This window comes from Lagenorhynchus albirostris, chromosome 2 (genome assembly GCF_949774975.1).
Source record: "Lagenorhynchus albirostris chromosome 2, mLagAlb1.1, whole genome shotgun sequence".
Taxonomy (NCBI): domain Eukaryota; kingdom Metazoa; phylum Chordata; class Mammalia; order Artiodactyla; family Delphinidae; genus Lagenorhynchus; species Lagenorhynchus albirostris.
The window spans coordinates 104,868,544-104,885,956 of NC_083096.1; the positions used below are offsets into that span (position 1 = coordinate 104,868,544).

Sequence of the window (17,413 nt, forward strand, 5' to 3'; positions counted from 1 at the left end):
AGAAAATACTTGGTTAAGGTGCTGGTGTGAAGAGTGAGATCCCAAGGACATGTTCAAGCATCAAGCTTGCTAAATTGCTATGCAGAAAGCCAGGTGAAGAATTTGCTTTGCTTCTGGAAGGGAGTAGGGTAGATGAGAGAGAATGGAAAGCAAAGAGAGAAAAGTGAAGCTTTCTATGAATTGACCTCTCACCATGATCCCACATATCTTCAGTGAAGTCTACTAAAATTCACAAAATGTTGGTGGAAGTGAATTTCTTGTGAAAGCTCATGAAGGGCTGAGTTCTGGGAAGGCATTAATGAAAGAGGAACAAAAACAGCAAGGCCCAAAATATGAGCTAAAGGCAGAGATGGCCATGAAATCAGAAGCCACTGGGAAGTAACAGAAACCTTGATTAGGACATTGTATTTTACAGATCTCAGAAACTGAGGGATTGAGCTCTCTGAGAGGAAAGGAGGTTCCCCAGCTGAATCTGAATTAATCCTCGAAGAGAATATTTTATGGAAGATAGAGGACTGCCTAACACGGAGTGTCAAACCTGACAGTTCCTGTCAAAAGGAAGGGTAATTGTTGCCTAACTTCATAATTTGAAAATTTAAACCCATGTAATAAGAATTGACTTTTTAAAAAAATAAATTTATTTACTTATTTATCTTTGGCTGCATTGGGTCTTCCTTGCTACACACGGGCTTTCTCTAGTTGCGGTGAGCAAGGGCTGGTGGCTTCTCTTGTTGCTGAGCATGGGCTCTAGGCACACGGGCTTCATTAGTTGTGGCACGTGGGCTCAGTTGTTGTGGCTCGTGGGCTCTAGAGCACAGGCTCAGTAGTTGTGGCACACAGGCTTAGTCGTTCCGTAGCATGTGGGATCTTCCCAGACCAGGGCTCGAACCCGTGTCCCCTGCATTGGCAGGTAGATTCTTAACCACTGTGCCACCAGAGAAGTCCCAAGAATTGGCTTTTTTCTATTACCTTAAATAATCTACTAATTGTGTTTTTTAAAATTTTCTCTTCCATCTCCAAAATTTTGGAGAAATATATCTCATTTTTAAGCAGTTAACTGGGGCTTAAGAATGGAATTCTGATATGCCCAAGTATCAACTTTGGTAAATCTCCCCAGAACTGATTTATGTTCTGCTCCATTATAATTTACTCTATTCCTCTGCACCTTGTTTCTCTGGGATGAATGTTAAGCTGTACCTGTGAAAGCCTGGGTTTTAGGGTGAGCAGCTTCTAGATTTCAGCATGGCTCCACCACTTATTATCTCTCTGAGCCCCACATTCTTTTCTTTTTTTTAAAAGATCTTTATTAGAGTATAATTGCTTTACAGTGGTGTGTTAGTTTCTGCTTTATATCAAAGTGAATCAGCTATACATACACATATATCCCCATATCTCCTCCCTCTTGTGTCTCCCTCCCACCCTCCCTATCCCACCCCTCTAGGTGGTCACAAAGCACGGAGCTGATCTCCCTGTGCTATGCGGCTGCTTCCCACTAGCTATCTATTTTACATTTGGTAGTGTATATATGTCCATGCCACTCTCTCACTTCGTCCCAGCTTATCCTTCCCCCTCCCCATGTCCTCAAGTCCATTCCTTATGTCTGCGTCTTTATTCCTGTCCTGCCCATAGGTCCTTCAAAACCATTTTTTTTAATATTCCATATATATGTGTCAGCATACAGAATTTGTTTTTCTCTTTCTGACTTACTTCACTCTGAGCCCCAAATTCTTTATCTGAGAAATGACAATAATAATAGTACCTACCTCCCAGAGTTACTGTGAGAATTAAATGAATACTCAATGTTCATTCTTATTAGCAGTATTGATGGAAATATTAATGGAAATACATACAAACCCAGTTTCTATGCTGATGTTTCATAATCTTCTTAGTGTTCAGGTTTATCTCTTGAAATGTATAGGAGGAAAGTGTCAGTGTACCTGAACACAAAAGGAGTTTCTCCTGAATAGAGCTAGACATAGACAAGGCAGGCGCAGGCAAATGATAACAAGGGATTATTCAGAACACCACAGCCTGAAGGCTCCATAACTACCAAATGCCTCCTCAGCTCTTGCCTAATATTCCGGGATCAGAAATCTAATCATTCGGGCTTCCACAACTACTGAAGCCCACGTGCCTAGAGCCCTTGCTCTGCAACAAGAGAGGCCACCGCAATGAGAAGCCTGCGCACCGCAACGAAGAGTAGCCCCTATTCGCTGCAACTAGAGAAAGCCCGCGTCAGCAACAAAGACCCAATGCAGCCAAAAGTAAAATAAATAAAATAAATTAATTAAAACACACACACACACACACACACACACAAGAGATCTAGTCATTTAAGTAAAGGCTTGAATTCCCTGATGGTCCAGTGGTTAGGACTCTGCACTTCCACTGCTGGGCCCCAGGGTTCGATCCCTGGTCAGGGAATTAAGATATCACAAGCAGCATGGCGGGAGCAAAAATTAAATAAATAAAGGTTTTATTCAAATGTAAATACAAATACTGCTGGTAAAGATAACCATGGAGTGAATAATTTAAAACCTTCCTTTCTTAAGAAGAGGTTTTGAATGAGATTATGAAGGAGAAAATATGGGGGCAATGAACAGACTTCTGATAACCATAAAAAGAGAGAAAAAGTTAGAAAATTGAGAAGAGGTGGGACTCAAAGACAAACTTGAAGGATTTAGTGGTTCAAATGTTAATAGTTAAGAGAGTCTGTTTGCAAAATCCTGAGAGTGTAGCAGATTATGAATGTGGGCAGTGTTAGACAAGCCAACATGGAGAGTGGATATTTCAGTCTGTGGGTGTTGTCTTCGAAACCAGAGTGAGTGGTTAGGTTTGCTTTCCTCTCACTCTTAAATTGCTTAACCTCACCACCAGAATTTATCTGGGCTAATTTCTCTGGAAAATCATGTGGTCTTGGAAATTGAGAGCTAGAACTGAGGGTAACAGTGAGTGCGCTGGCCACTCTCACACCTGGGGCTCTTGGCTTTGAGATAGTTTCCGTGATTTCACCAGAGACTTGGGGACTAAGCATACACAGGAGATCTATTCAAGACCAAAAAGATTCCCTAGAACACGGACTTGTCAGGAGTCAGACAAGCCTAGGTTTGCATCCTGACTCAACGGTTTACTCATTATGTGACTTTAAGCAAATTTCTTAACTGTTCTAAACCTCAGTATCATCATCTGTAAAACAGGATTAATAATACTTACCTCATAGGGTTGTGAATATTTTTTTAACATCTTTATTGGAGTATAATTGTTTTACAATGGTGTGTTAGTTTCTGCTTACAACAAAATGAATCAGTTATATATATACATATGTTCCCATATCTCTTCCCTCTCCCTCCCTCCCACCCTCCCTATCCCACCCCTCCAGGCGGTCACAAAGCACTGAGCTGATCTCCCTGTGCTATGCGGCTGCTTCCCACTAGCTATCTACCTTACGTTTGGTAGTGTATATATGTCCATGCCTCTCTCTCGCTTTGTCACAGCTTACCCTTCCCCCTCCCCATATCCTCAAGTCCATTCTCTACTAAGTCTGTGTCTTTATTCCTGTGTTACCCCTAGGTTCTTCATGACATTTTTTTTTCTTAAATTCCATATATATGTGTTAGCATACGGTATTTGTCTTTCTCTTTCTGACTTACTTCACTCTGTATGACAGACTCTAGGTCTATCCACCTCATTACAAATAGCTCAATTTCATTTCTTTTTATGGCTGAGTAATATTCCATTGTATATATGTGCCACATCTTCTTTATCCATTCATCTGATGATGGACACTTAGGTTGTTTCCATCTCCAGGCTATTGTAAATAGAGCTGCAATGAACATTTTGGTACATGACTCTTTTTGAATTTTGGTTTTCTCAGGGTATATGCCCAGTAGTGGGATTGCTGGGTCATATGGTAGTTCTATTTGTAGTTTTTTAAGGAACTTCCATACTGTTCTACCCAGTGGCTGTATCAATTTACATTCCCACCAATAGTGCAAGAGTGTTCCCTTTTCTCCACACCCTCTCCAGCATTTATTGTTTCTAGATTTTTTGATGATGGCCATTCTGACTGGTGTGAGATGATATCTCATTGTAGTTTTGATTTGCATTTCTCTAATGATTAATGATGTTGAGCATTCTTTCATGTGTTTGTTGGCAGTCTGTATATCTTCTTTGGAGAAATGTCTATTTAGGTCTTCTGCCCATTATTGGATTGGATTGTTTGCTTTTTTGTTATTGAGCTACATGAGCTGCTTATAAATTTTGGAGATTAATCCTTTGTCAGTTGCTTCATTTGCAAATATTTTCTCCCATTCTGAGTGTTGTCTTTTGGTCTTGTTTATGGTTTCCTTTGCTGTGCAAAAGCTTCTAAGTTTCATTAGGTCCCATTTGTTTATTTCCATTTCCCTAGGAGGTGGGTCAAAAAGGATCTTGCTGTGATTTATGTCATAGAGTGTTCTGCCTACATTTTCCTCTAAGAGTTTGATAGTTTCTGGCCTTACATTTAGGTCTTTAATCCATTTTGAGCTTACTTTTGTGTATGGTGTTAGGGAGTGATCTAATCTCATACTTTTACATGTACCTGACTAGTTTTCCCAGCACCACTTATTGAAGAGGCTGTCCTTTCTCCACTGTACATTCCTGCCTCCTTTATCAAAGATAAGGTGACCATATGTGCATGGGTTTATCTCTGGGCTTTCTATCCTGTTCCATTGTTCTTTCTGTTTTTGTGCCAGTACCATACTGTCTTGATTACTGTAGCTTTGTAGTATAGTCTGAAGTCAGGGAGCCTGATTCCTCCAGCTCCGTTTTTCGTTCTCAAAATTGCTTTGGCTATTCGGGGTCTTTTGTGTTTACATACAAATTGTGAAAGTTTTTGTTCTTGCTCTGTGAAAAATGCCATTGGTAGTTTGATAGGGATTGCTCTGTATCTGTAGATTGCCTTGGGTAGTATAGTCACTTTCACAATGTTGATTCTTCCAATCCAAGAACATGGTATATCTATCCATCTGTTTGTATCATCTTTCATTTCTTTCATCAGTGTCTCATAGTTTTCTGCATACAGGTCTTTTGTCTCCTTACGTAGGTTTATTCCTAGATATTTTATTCTTTTTGTTGCAATGGTAAATGGGAGAGTTTTCTTGATTTCACTTTCAGATTTTTCATCATTAGTGTATAGGAATGCCAGAGATTTCTGTGCATTAATTTTGCATCCTTCTACTTTACCAAATTCATTGATTAGCTCTAGAGTTTTCTGGTAGCATCTTTAGGACTCTCTATGTATTTTCATGTCATCTGCAAACAGTGACAGCTTTACTTCTTCTTTTCCAATGTGGATTCCTTTTATTTCCTTTTCTTCTCTGATTGCTGTGGCTAAAACTTCCATAACTATGTTGAATAGAGTGGTGAGTGTGGGCAACCTTGTCTTGTTCCTGATCTTAGTAGAAATGCTCTCAGTTTTTCACCATTGAGGACGATGTTGGCTGTGGGTTTGTCATATATGGCCTTTATTATATTGAGGAAAGTTCCCTCTATGCCTACTTTCTGCAAGGTTTTTATCATAAATGGGTGTTGAATTTTGTCAAAAGCTTTCTCTGCATCTATTGAGATGATCATATGGTTTTTCTCCTTCAATTTGTTAATATGGTGTATCGCGTTGATTGATTTGCATATATTGAGGAATCCTTGCATTCCTGGAATAAACCCCACTTGATCATGGTGTATGATCCGCTTAATGTGCTGTTGGATTCTGTTTGCTAGTATTTTGTTGAGGATTTTTGCATCTATGTTCTTCAGTGATATTGGCCTGTAGTTTTCTTTCTTTGTGACATCCTTGTCTGGTTTTGGTATCAGGGTGATGGTGGCCTCGTAGAATGAGTTTGGGAGTGTTCCTCCCTCTGCTATATTTTGGAATAGTTTGAGGATAGGTGTTAGCTATTCTCAAAATGTTTAATAGAATTCACCTGTGAAGCCATCTGGTCCTGGGCTTTTGTTTTTTGGAAGATTTTTAATCACAGTTTCAATTTCAGTGCTTGTGATTGGTCTGTTCATATTTTCTATTTCTTCCTGATTCAGTCTTGGCAGGTTGTGCCTTTCTAAGAATTTGCCCATTTCTTCCAGGTTGTCCATTTCATTGGCATAGAGTTGCTTGTAGTAATCTCTCATGATCTTTTGTATTTCTGCAGTGTCAGTTGTTACTTCTCCATTTTCATTTCTAATTCTATTGATCTGAGTCTTCTCCCTTTTTTTCTTGATGAGTGTGGCTAATGGTTTATCAATTTTGTTTATCTTCTCAAAGAACCAGCTTTTAGTTTTATTGATCTTTGCGATCGTTTCCTTCATTTCTTTTTCATTTATTTCTGATATGATTTTTATGATTTCTTTCCTTCTGCTAACTTTGGGTTTTTTTTTTGTTCTTCTTTCTCTAATTGCTTTAGGTGCAAGGTTAGGTTGTTTATTCGAGATGTTTCCTGTTTCTTAAGGTAGGATTGTATTGCTATAAACTTCCCTCTTAGAACTGCTTTTGCTGCATTCCATAGATTTTGGGTCGTCGTGTCTCCATTGTCATTTGTTTCTAGGTATTTTTTTATTTCCTCTTTGATTTCTTCACTGATCACTTCGTTATTAAGTAGTGTATTGTTTAGCCTCCATGTGTTTGTATTTTTTACAGATCTTTTCCTGTAACTGATATCTAGTCTCATAGCATTGTGGTCAGAAAAGACACTTGATACAATTTCAATTTCCTTAAATTTACCAAGGCTTGATTTGTGACCCAAGATATGATCTATCCTGGAGAATGTTCCATGAGCACTTGAGAAAAATGTGTATTCTGGTTTTTTTGGGTGGAATGTCCTATAAATATCAATTAAGTCCATCTTGTTTAATGTATCATTTAAAGCTTGTGTTTCCTTATTTATTTTCATTCTGGATGATCTGTCCATTGGTGAAAGTGGGGTGTTAAAGTCCCCTACTATGAATGTGTTACTGTCAATTTCCCCTTTTATGGCTGTTAGTATTTGCCTTATGTATTGAGGTGCTCCTATATTGGGTGCATAAATATTTACAATTGTTATATCTGCTTGGATTGATCCCTTGATCATTATGTAGTGTCCTTCTTTGTCTCTTCTAATAGTCTTTATTTTAAAGTCTATTTTGTCTGATATGAGAATTGCTACTCCAGCTTTCTTTTGGTTTCCATTTGCATGAAATATCTTTTTCCATCCCCTTACTTTCAGTCTGTATGTGTCTCTAGGTCTGAAGCGGGTCTCTTGTAGACAGCAAATATATGCGTCTTGTTTTTGTATCCATTCAGCCAATCTGTGTCTTTTGGTGGGAGCATTTAGTCCATTTACATTTAAAGTAATTATAGATATGTATGTTCCCATTCCCATTTTCTTAATTGTTTTGGGTTCGTTATTGTAGGTCTTTTCCTTCTCTTGTGTTTCTTGCCTTGAGAAGTTCCTTTAGCAGTTGTTTTAGAGCTAGTTTGGTGGTGCTGAAGTCTCTCAGCTTTTGCTTGTCTGTAAAGGTTTTAATTTCTCCATCAAATCTGAATGAGATCCTTGCTGGGTAGAGTAATCTTGGTTACAGGTTTTTCTCCTTCAACACTTTAAATATGTCCTGCCAGTCCCTTCTGGCTTGCAGAGTTTCTGCTGAAAGATCAGCTGTTAACCTTATGGGGATTCTCTTGTGTGTTATTTGTTGTATTTCCCTTGTTGCTTTTAATATGCTTTCTTTGTATTTAATTTTTGACAGTTTGATTAATATGTGTCTTGGCGTATTTCTCCTTGGATTTATCCTGTATGGGACTCTCTGTGCTTCCTGGACTTGATTAACTATTTCCTTTCCCATATTAGGTAAGTTTTCAACTATAATCTCTTCAAATATTTTCTCAGTCTCTTTCTTTTTCTCTTCTTCTTCTGGAACCCCTATAATTCGAATGTTGGTCCATTTAATGTTGTCCCAGAGGTCTCTGAGACTGTCCTCAGTTCTCTTCATTCTTTTTTCTTTATTCTGCTCTGCATTAGTTATTTCCACTATTTTATCTTCCAGGTCACTTATCCGTTCTTCTGCCTCAGTTATTCTGCTATTGATCCCATCTAGAGTATTTTTCATTTCATTTATTGTGTTGTTCATCATTGTTTCATCTTTAGTTCTTCTAGGTCCTTGTTAACTGTTTCTTGCATTTTGTCTATTCTATTTCCAAGATTTTGGATCATCTTTACTATCATTATTCTGAGTTCTTTTTAGGTAGACTGCCTATTTCCTCTTCATTTGTTAGGCCTGGTGGGTTTTTATCTTGCTCCTTCATCTGCTGTGTGTTTTTCTGTCTTTTCATTTTGCTTATCTTACTGTGTTTGGGGTCTCCTTTTTGCAGGCTGCTGGTTCGTAGTTCCCGTTGTGTTTGGTGTCTGTCCCCAGTGGCTAAGGTTGGTTCAGTGGGTTGTGTAGGCTTCCTGGTGGAGGGTACTAGTGCCTGTGTTCTGGTGGATGAGGCTGGATCTTGTCTTTCTGGTGGGCAGGTCCACGTCTGGTGGTGTGTTTTGGGGTGTCTGTGGCCTTATTATGATTTTAGGCAGCTTCTTTGCTAATGGGTGGGGTTGTGTTCCTGTCTTGCTAGTTGTTTGTCATAGGGTGTCCAGCACTGTAGCTTGCTGGTCGTTGAGTGAAGCTGGGTGCTGGTGTTGAGATGGAGATCTCTGGGAGATTTTTGCCATTTGATATTATGTGGAGCTGGGAGGTCTCTTGTGGACCAGTGTCCTGAAGTTGGCTCTCGCACCTCAGAGGCACAGCACTAACTCCTGGCTGCAGCACCAAGAGCCTTTCATCCACACGGTTCAGAAGAAAAGGGAGAAAAAGTAGAAAGAAAGAATTAGTAGAAGTAGAAAGAAAGAAAGAAAGAAAGAAAGGAGGGAGGGAGGAAGGGAGGGAAGAAGGAAGGAAGGAAGGAGGGAAGGAAGGAAAAAAAGAAAGAAAGAAGATAAAGTAAAATAAAATAAAGTAAGATAAAATATAATAAAGTTATTAAAATAAAAAATAATTATTACGAGAAAAACGGACGGATAGAACCCTGGGACAAATGGTGGAAGCAAAGCTATACAGACAAAATCTCACACAGACGCATACACATACACACAAAAAGAGGAAAAGGGGAAAAAATCATAAATCTTGCTCTCAAAGTCCACCTCCTCAAAATGGGATGATTCGTTGTCTATTCATGTATTCCACAGATGCAGGGTACATCAAGTTGATTGTGGAGCTTTAATCCGCTGCTTCTGGGGCTGCTGGGAGAGATTTCCCTTTCTCTTCTTTGTTCTCACAGCTCCCAGGGGCTCAGCTTCGGATTTGGCCCCGCCTGTGCGTGTAGGTCGCTGGAGGGCGTCTGTTCTTAGCTCAGACAGGACGGGGTTAAAGGAGCCGCTGATTCGGGGGCTCTGGCTCACTCAGGCCGGGGGCAGGGAGGGGCATAGAGTGCAGGGCGAGCCTGCAGCGGCAGAGGCCAGTATGACGTTGCACCAGCCTGAGGCGTGCCGTGCGTTCTCCCGGGGAAGTTGTCCCTGGATCACGGGACCCTGGCAGTGGCAGGCTGCACAGGCTCCCCGGAAGGGAGGTGTGGAGAGTGACCTGTGCTCGCACAGAGGCTTCTTGGTGGCGGCAGCAGCGGCCTTTGCATCTCATGCCTGTCTCTGGGATTCGCGCTTTTAGACGCGGCTCGCGCCCGTCTCTGGAGCTCCTTTAAGCAGCGCTCTTAATCCCCTCTCCTCGCGCACCAGGAAACAAAGAGGGAAGAAAAAGTCTCTTGCCTCTTCGGCAGGTCCAGACTTTTCCCCGGACTCCCTCCTGGCACTAACCCCCTGCAGGCTGTGTTCACGCCACCAACCCCAGTCCTCTCCCTGCACTCCGACCGAAGCCCAAGCCTCAACTCCCAGCCCCGCCCGCCCCGGCGGGTGAGCAGACAAGCCTCTCGGGCTGGTGAGTGCCGGTCGGCCCCGATCCTCTGTGCGGGAATCTCTCCGCTTTGCCCCCCGCACCCCTGTTGCTGTGCTCTCCTCCGCGGCGCCGAAGCTTTCCCCCTCCGCCACCTGCAGTCTCCGCCCGCGAAGGGGTTTCTAGTGTGTGGAAAGCTTTCCTCCTTCACAGCTCCCTCCCACTGGTGCAGGTCTCGTCCCTATCCTTTTGTCTGTGTTTTTTCTTTTTTCTTTTTCCCTACCCAGGTATGTGGGGTTTTTTTTTTTGCCTTTTGGGAGGTCTGAGGTCTTCTGCCAGCGTTCAGTAAGTGTTCTGTAGGAGTTGTTCCACGTGTAGATGTATTTCTGGTGTATCTGTGGGGAGGAAGGTGATCTCCACGTCTTACTCTTCCGCCATCTTCCCGGAAGTCGGGTTGTGAATATTAAATAATACAGTTCATGTGAAGTGCCTAGCATTACATTTGGTGCATAGTAAATGTCCAAAAAAGTATAGGATTTTTGTAATCACTTTTATATGGAGGTATGATGGTTTGTCTTACGTGACTAGGCTATGCTATTTATTCAGTCAAACATTAATGTAAGTATTGCTGCAGTGGTATTTTATAGATGTGGTTAACATCTACAATCAGTTGGCTTTAAGTAAAGGAGATGATCTTGATAATGTGAATAGCCCTCATCTAATAAGTTGAAGAACTTAATAGCAAAAACTGAGATTTCTTGGAGAAGAAATTCTGTCTCAAGTATGTAGCATAAAATCATGCTTGAGTTTTTAGTCTTCCAGTCTGCCCTGCCAGATTTCACATTAGCCAATCCCCACAATCACGTGAGCCAATTCCTTAAAATAAAGGAATTGTGTGTGTATTCTATTGGTTCTGTTTCTCTGGAGGACAGTGACTGATACATGGGTTATACTATGGGCACAGATCAACACAAGAGGCTTAGAAAATCCAGTTGAGAGAGTGGAAAGTAGGAGAGAGGGCCAGAGAGGTTATAAGAAAAATAGGATCCTCTAAACAGCTCCATAAACCCAAGTAGAATTTCCACAGGAAGTGGGAGTCCCTCAACTAGTGTGCAACCCAAAGTGGCTGCACAAAGCTGGGCCTGGTCCCCCCAGAGGAACTTCTACTCGCTCTTACTGAGGATCTTCTTCCACTCTGAGTTGCTTGCTCAACCACACCCCTTCCTCTGTGGTCCTATGGGATTCACTGGGAGGAGCGGTCAGAGGTGCTTCTTTCCTCCTGGCTCAGGGACTGAGGACTGAAAGATGCTGTACCACAGTCATTGCAGGAACACTGGCCCTCTCAGCCTCCTATTCCTTAGTGGCTCTGGAGAAAGTCAGATGGGAACAAAAATCTCCTCCAACCCCTAAGGATTCCAAGGATGGACTCTCTCCTGCTGTGTGTCACTTACTGTGTTTCCAAAAATACTACAGATATAACATAGTGATTGGAATCAGAGTTGGAAATTCCTCTCTTAGAGTCCCAAAGGGCACCCAGCTATTAATTAGAACTCAGATAAAATAACTGCTGCTTCTGGGCAATGAAGCAGTTAATTAAGCAGAATTTGTTTAGATAATACTCATATTAAAGATTCAGATTTTTAAAATTCAACTTGTCAAATGACTCAAGAACCACTCATTTCATACTCTGCTTAAAATTACTTAAAAATCAAGGCATTACCATGCTTTGAAGACCATCTGAATAAAGGGAAACCTAAGAGGCACAGTACCAGTGTGGACTGTCTCAGTGAGAAGCTTTTCTTTGTATTACAAACATCAAATGCTTAGCTGATCAAACATGGCCAATTATACACACTCTTTTGTCTCGCTTTCTTGCACCATGGGTAACTTTCTAACCTATCATTAGCATCTTCTACCTCCATCTATTCTCCCTACTTCCATTATTTCACCTTTCTGAAATTCCAGCTTTATCAGATCATGATTAATAATGAGCTTCCTCTGATTTAAACCTGGGTACATAAAACAGTAATATCTATATTTTCTAATTAAAATTCTATAAAACTTTCTTCCCTTGTAAAAAGTGTTTCCAAAGATAGATCAAGATCATTACAATATCAGTGGATATTTATTGGAAATTATGTCATTGTTTGGACAAACTAATTTTGAAAAAGTTTGAGCTGAATTAGGAACTAATTACGTCCCATCAGGTGTTCATATGTTTCCCAGGTCCTACTCAAGGGTTGGGAAAAAGGGTCTGTGGACAAGATTAAGCATGGAAAGATGTGATCCTTAGGATACTCAAGAATTTACAAAGCCAAAAAGCACAAAAGAAAGTGATAAGGAAGGAGAAATTAATCAACGTGAAAACTGTTGATAAAATCTTGGGTGACTAACCTGAGGAATCAAATTGAAGGGTCAGAATGGGTAGACAGTGAAACTGATGTCCATGAAACTGAAAGACCAGAATGAAGAGGCAAGTATTTAGTAGATATTGATAAAATTTTGTATTGGTAGAAATATGTTTCATCCTATTTTCCATGAAAGAAATAATTTGAGGAAGAATGAAGCTGTAAAATCATAGAGAAAATGCTGTTCATTTGACCAAAATCTGAGCTTTGATTTCATGTGTATCTCTGTCTACTCTGTGTCTACATCCAGGTGGCTCAGTGTGTTTGGGGTAAAAGCACAACCATACTGACTGCTCTCATTTTAAATTTGTGACTATGCACATCAAGTGGGCCATTGATGATGCCTGGCAATCATATTATATTTCTCTAGTGAATTTATTTTTTCACTCTCCTAGGCAATTATTTCATACTTTCCTATTAGCTACATCTTCCACTTCTTCTTCTCCTTCTTCTTCCCCTTCTTCTTCTTCTTCTCCTCCTCCTCTTTCTTCTTCTTCTCCTTCCCCTTTTTAATGGATGCTTCACAAATTTGCATATAATCCTTGCACAGGGGTATGCTAATCCTCTCTGTATTGTTCCAATTTTAGTATATGTGCTGCCAAAGTAAGCATTCTCTTAGCTTCTGAAATTGCCAGTACTGTCTCCACCCTCACTCTTAGATGACTTCTCCTCTTGTTTCACTGAGAAATAAGCACAATCAGAAAAGAATGTCCACAAATTCCCAGCATCTCTACCCAACTAAACACTTTTGTGTACAGATACCCTGCCTTTTCTCTTGTAACAATGGATGAATTGCCCATGATTCCATCTGAGGCTAACTCTTCCACGCCAGCACCTTACTCTGTGATATTGTTCCAGTAATTCTCTCTCTTCTCTCCTGCACCCTCAATTTCCCCTTTCTGATAGATCTTTCCCATTAGCATCCAAACAAGATGTTATTTATCTCACTTTAAAAACAAACAAAAAACACTTACTTAAAACTACTCCTCCATTCTTCACCTTTCCTTTACAGCAAAGCCCTTTCAAAGGTTTGTCTGTTTCTCTGATTCCATTTTCTGTTCTCTTATTTTTTTCTTGGTCCCACTCCAGTCAGGCTTTTGCCTACACTGTTCCATGGAAACATCTCATGGTCACCAATCATTTCCATTTTGCTAAATCCAATGGTCATTTCTCTTTACCCATCAATAGCAATTGACTCAGTATTCTTTAAATACTTTTTTCTCTTGGCTTCCCAGACACTATACACTCGCCTGGTTTCCCTTCCACTTCACTGGCTGCTCTTTCTCGGTCTCTTTGGTTAGTTCCTCTTCTCTTCAACCTTTCTAATTGTGCCCTAGGTAAGACTCAGTCTTTGAGCCTCTTCTTTTTTTCATCTATACTCACTCAGTTCAATCTTATGGCTTTCCACGTATCAGTAACTATGATCCCATTTTTATAAATTAACCAACTATAGGTATTCATTTACTCAGAAATGAGACAGAAAGGAAAGAGACCAAAAAAGTCAAGGGTGATTATCATTCGGGGATGAGATTACAAGTGATTTTAATCTCTGTAATCACATTTTATACAATTAACATGTTTCTGTAATCAGATTTTAAAAAAGAAGGATACATGGCTGAAGGGATGCAGAGAGATTTACCCCCAAAAACTTTAAAACGTTCTTTTCCCAACCTAAGCATCAGAACGCTTTGGAAATAAAGAGAGGCATGCAGATTTGAAGCGATTCTTTAAGAGTGGGAGAAAAGAAGCCTTGGTCAGCAAAAACTATGCCAACTTGCTTGCATTGTCCAGGACGGGACCTGTTTATATTTCCCAAGCTCTGAATGACTGAGAGTCACAGTCATTTTCCTGGGGAAGGACAATGGGAAAGTCTGAAGGCTTGAGGATCCCAGTCCTTGAGTACTTAGGCTCCAGAATTTTCTCTGATGTAGAAAAAAAAATTCACTGAATATTTTGTTCCCTACAAATAGAATTTTAATAGTATTACTTCTTGTTTACTAAATCAGAGTTTCCCTCTTTAAAATTGTTTTGGTATGTAATATTTCCTCAAAAAAAGGATATCTGTGTGTAATGAAACTCAGCAACAAAACAGATGGCCTTGAACAACCCAGAAATTTACCTGGTCCCTATACATCACCAATACCTTTGCATGTACCTGGGCCACCCCTTTCCTATCCTATTCCCCTACCTCTCTCCCCAGAAGAAAATACCACTAACCTGATGTCGTTGCCATTTTCATATCTATTTTAGTAGTTTTGTTGGGTATGTATACTTTCTTAAACAATGTATTATTTAGTTCTTTTTAGAACTTCCTAAAAATAGTATCATATCTTATGAGGCTTTCTGCAAGGTGCTTTTGCAACTCAGTATTATGTTTCTAAAGTTCATCTACACTGTTGTGTGGAGCTGTAGTTCATTCATTTTCACTGTTACATAATATCCCATTGTGTTAATATTCCATACACATTCACCTGTCAATGGATATTTGGTTTGTTTTTAATTTTTTCTATTACTAGCAATGCTGCTATGAACTTTCTTGAAACTAATATACATGTGTAAGCGTTTTTCTAGGCCAATAGCTTTCAGGCTTTTTTCACTGCAACCCAAGCAATAAGTATATTTTACTTTGCAGTTCAGTACACCTATATGGCACAGATGATTAGGGGTTCATACCTTTCCATAGTGTAGAGTTATTGCTGGAAACAGAAGTTATTTAGAAGTGTATTTTCAAATATTGAGATCTCTAGGGATTAAAAATTATTTATCTGGGCTTCCCTGGTGGCGCAGTTGTTGAGAGTCCGCCTGCCGATGCAGGGGACATGAGTTCGTGCCCCGGTCTGGGATGATCCCACATGCTGCGGAGCGGCTGGGCCCGTGAGCCATGCCGCTGAGCCTGCGCGTTCGGAGCCTGTGCTCCGTAACGGCAGAGGCCACAACAGTGAGAGGCCCGCGTACCGCAAAAAAAAAAAAAAAAAAAAAAAATTGATTCATCTATCTTCTTATCTTTAAGATAGAAAGGTAAATAGATAAAGTTTTTGCTGGTGACTTCTAATTTAGTTGCATTTTGGTCAGAGAAAATATTCCATATGATACCAATTGCTTGAAATTTGTTGAGACTTGCTTTATTGTCTGAAAAGTGGTCAATGTTTAGAAATGTCCCATGTCAATTTTTAGAAATGTTCAGTGTGTGCTTGAGACAGATGAGTATTCTCAAATTATTGGAGACAGGTTTCTATTTTTCCATAATAAGTCAAGGTTAATTACTTTTTAAAAAATTTTAATTTATTTTTTTTGGTGGCGCCTTGAGGCATGTGGGATCTTAGTTCCCCGACCAGGGATGGAACCTGCGCCCCCTGCAGTGCAAGTGCGGAGTCTGAACCACTGCACTGCCAAGGTTAAGATTTTTTAAGAATGTTTAAAACAATGTTTACAGATGAAATGATTTGCTGCAAGAATTTGCTTTAGGGGCTTTTCTGGTGGTCCAGTGGTTAAGAATCCACCTTCCAATGCTGGGGACGCGAGTTCCATCCCTGGTTGGGGAACTAAGATCCCACATGCCATGGGGCAACTAAGCCTGTGCCACAACTACTGAGCATGCGGGCCACAACTAGAGAGCCCACATGCTGCAACTAAGACCCGATGTAGCCTAAAATAAATAAATATATTATTTTAATTGCACACAATACAAAGTTAAAAAAAAATTTGTTTTAAAATACTCCAGTTCCTCTTCCTGAGAAAAAAATTGCAGAGATATCTTAAACAAGATTCCCAAAATGGGGAATTCCCTGGTGATCCAGTGGTTAGGACTCAGTGCTTTCACTGCGGTGGCCCCTGCAAGCCGCGCAGTGCAGGCAAAAAAAAAAAAATTGCCCAAATGATTTAGTACTTAGAGGTTCATTACATCATACCAAGGTTTCACAAAGTGTGGTCTTCCAGCCAGTAGCATCAACACTACCTGGGAACCTGCTATAAATTGGTCTCACCCTTAACCTACCAAATTAGAAACTGGGGATGGAACACAGCAATCTGTTTTAACAAACTCTCCAGGTGCTTCTGATGCACACTAAAGTTTGAGATTTTACCACAGCTGTCTTCAGTTGATATTTGCCTGACTTCTTTTTCTAGTTGAAATTTTATTAAGATAATTGTACATTTATACACAGTTGTAAGAAATAATACAGGGAAATTTCTTGTATAGTTTGCCCAGTTTCTCCTACATTTTGCAAAACTATGGTATATCATCACCAGGTTACAGACACTGATGATTTGTCTTTTTTCTATCTCTTTAAACCTTTCTATATTCTTATGTTTTAGGTATGTCTCTTGTAAATAGTTGGGTTTCATTTATTCTTCAATCCAATCTACTTTAACAGGCTAGTTCATTCCATTTACATTTATTAAATTACTAACATTTCTACTTGTTTCCACTTTCTATTTATTCTTTTTTCCTGTTTTTTTCTTCATGACTCTTTGTTTTTTCATATTAAGGTTTAAAAATTATTGTTATCTAGTATGTTATCATATTCCATTTTCTCCCTTCTACTAACTTGGAAATTGCCTATTCTATTTTTGTTCTTTTAGTGGTCACCCTTGAAGCATTCGTAACAATATCCCAAGTTAATTCTTCCCTCCGAAACAATATAAGGACCTTTGAACTCTTTAACTTTGGTCATCCACCTTACCAACCTAAATGCTATTTTTTCCAGTTTTTGTTTTACCCTTTTCTTTAATCTTTCAAATTAGCAATATTTATTGTTATACAGATATTTGTTTAGATTTGACTACCTGCTTACCTATATCTTTGCTCAGTAGTTCATCTCCCACCTTTTAGCTAGGATTATTTTCCTTCTTTCTTTTCCTGCTCCTGGTCTGAGACCAGCAACATTGGCATCACCTGGGCAATTAGGAGAAATGCAGACTCTTAGGCTCCTCCTCAAGATCTACTGAATCAGTATCTGCATTTAATACAATCCCTGGGTGATTTGTATACATGTTAAAGTTTGAGAAGCATTGTCCCAAAGAATTCCCTTTCAAAATTCTGTTAGTGCAAGTCTCTTATGGTAAATATTCTCAGTTCCTAT

At 39.8% G+C, this 17,413-nt stretch overlaps 2 non-coding genes across 2 annotated transcripts; one reads left to right on the forward strand and one right to left on the reverse strand.

The window, feature by feature from the left end:
• Nucleotides 1-2,351: 2,351 nt before the first annotated feature.
• Nucleotides 2,352-2,424, forward strand: TRNAG-UCC (transfer RNA glycine (anticodon UCC)). Its single transcript has one exon. It is a non-coding gene; the product is annotated as a tRNA-Gly (tRNA).
• Nucleotides 2,425-12,837: 10,413 nt separating this feature from the next.
• On the reverse strand, nucleotides 12,838-12,943 carry LOC132516532 (U6 spliceosomal RNA). The gene has a single exon (XR_009539362.1). It is a non-coding gene; the product is annotated as a U6 spliceosomal RNA (small nuclear RNA).
• Nucleotides 12,944-17,413: the final 4,470 nt, after the last annotated feature.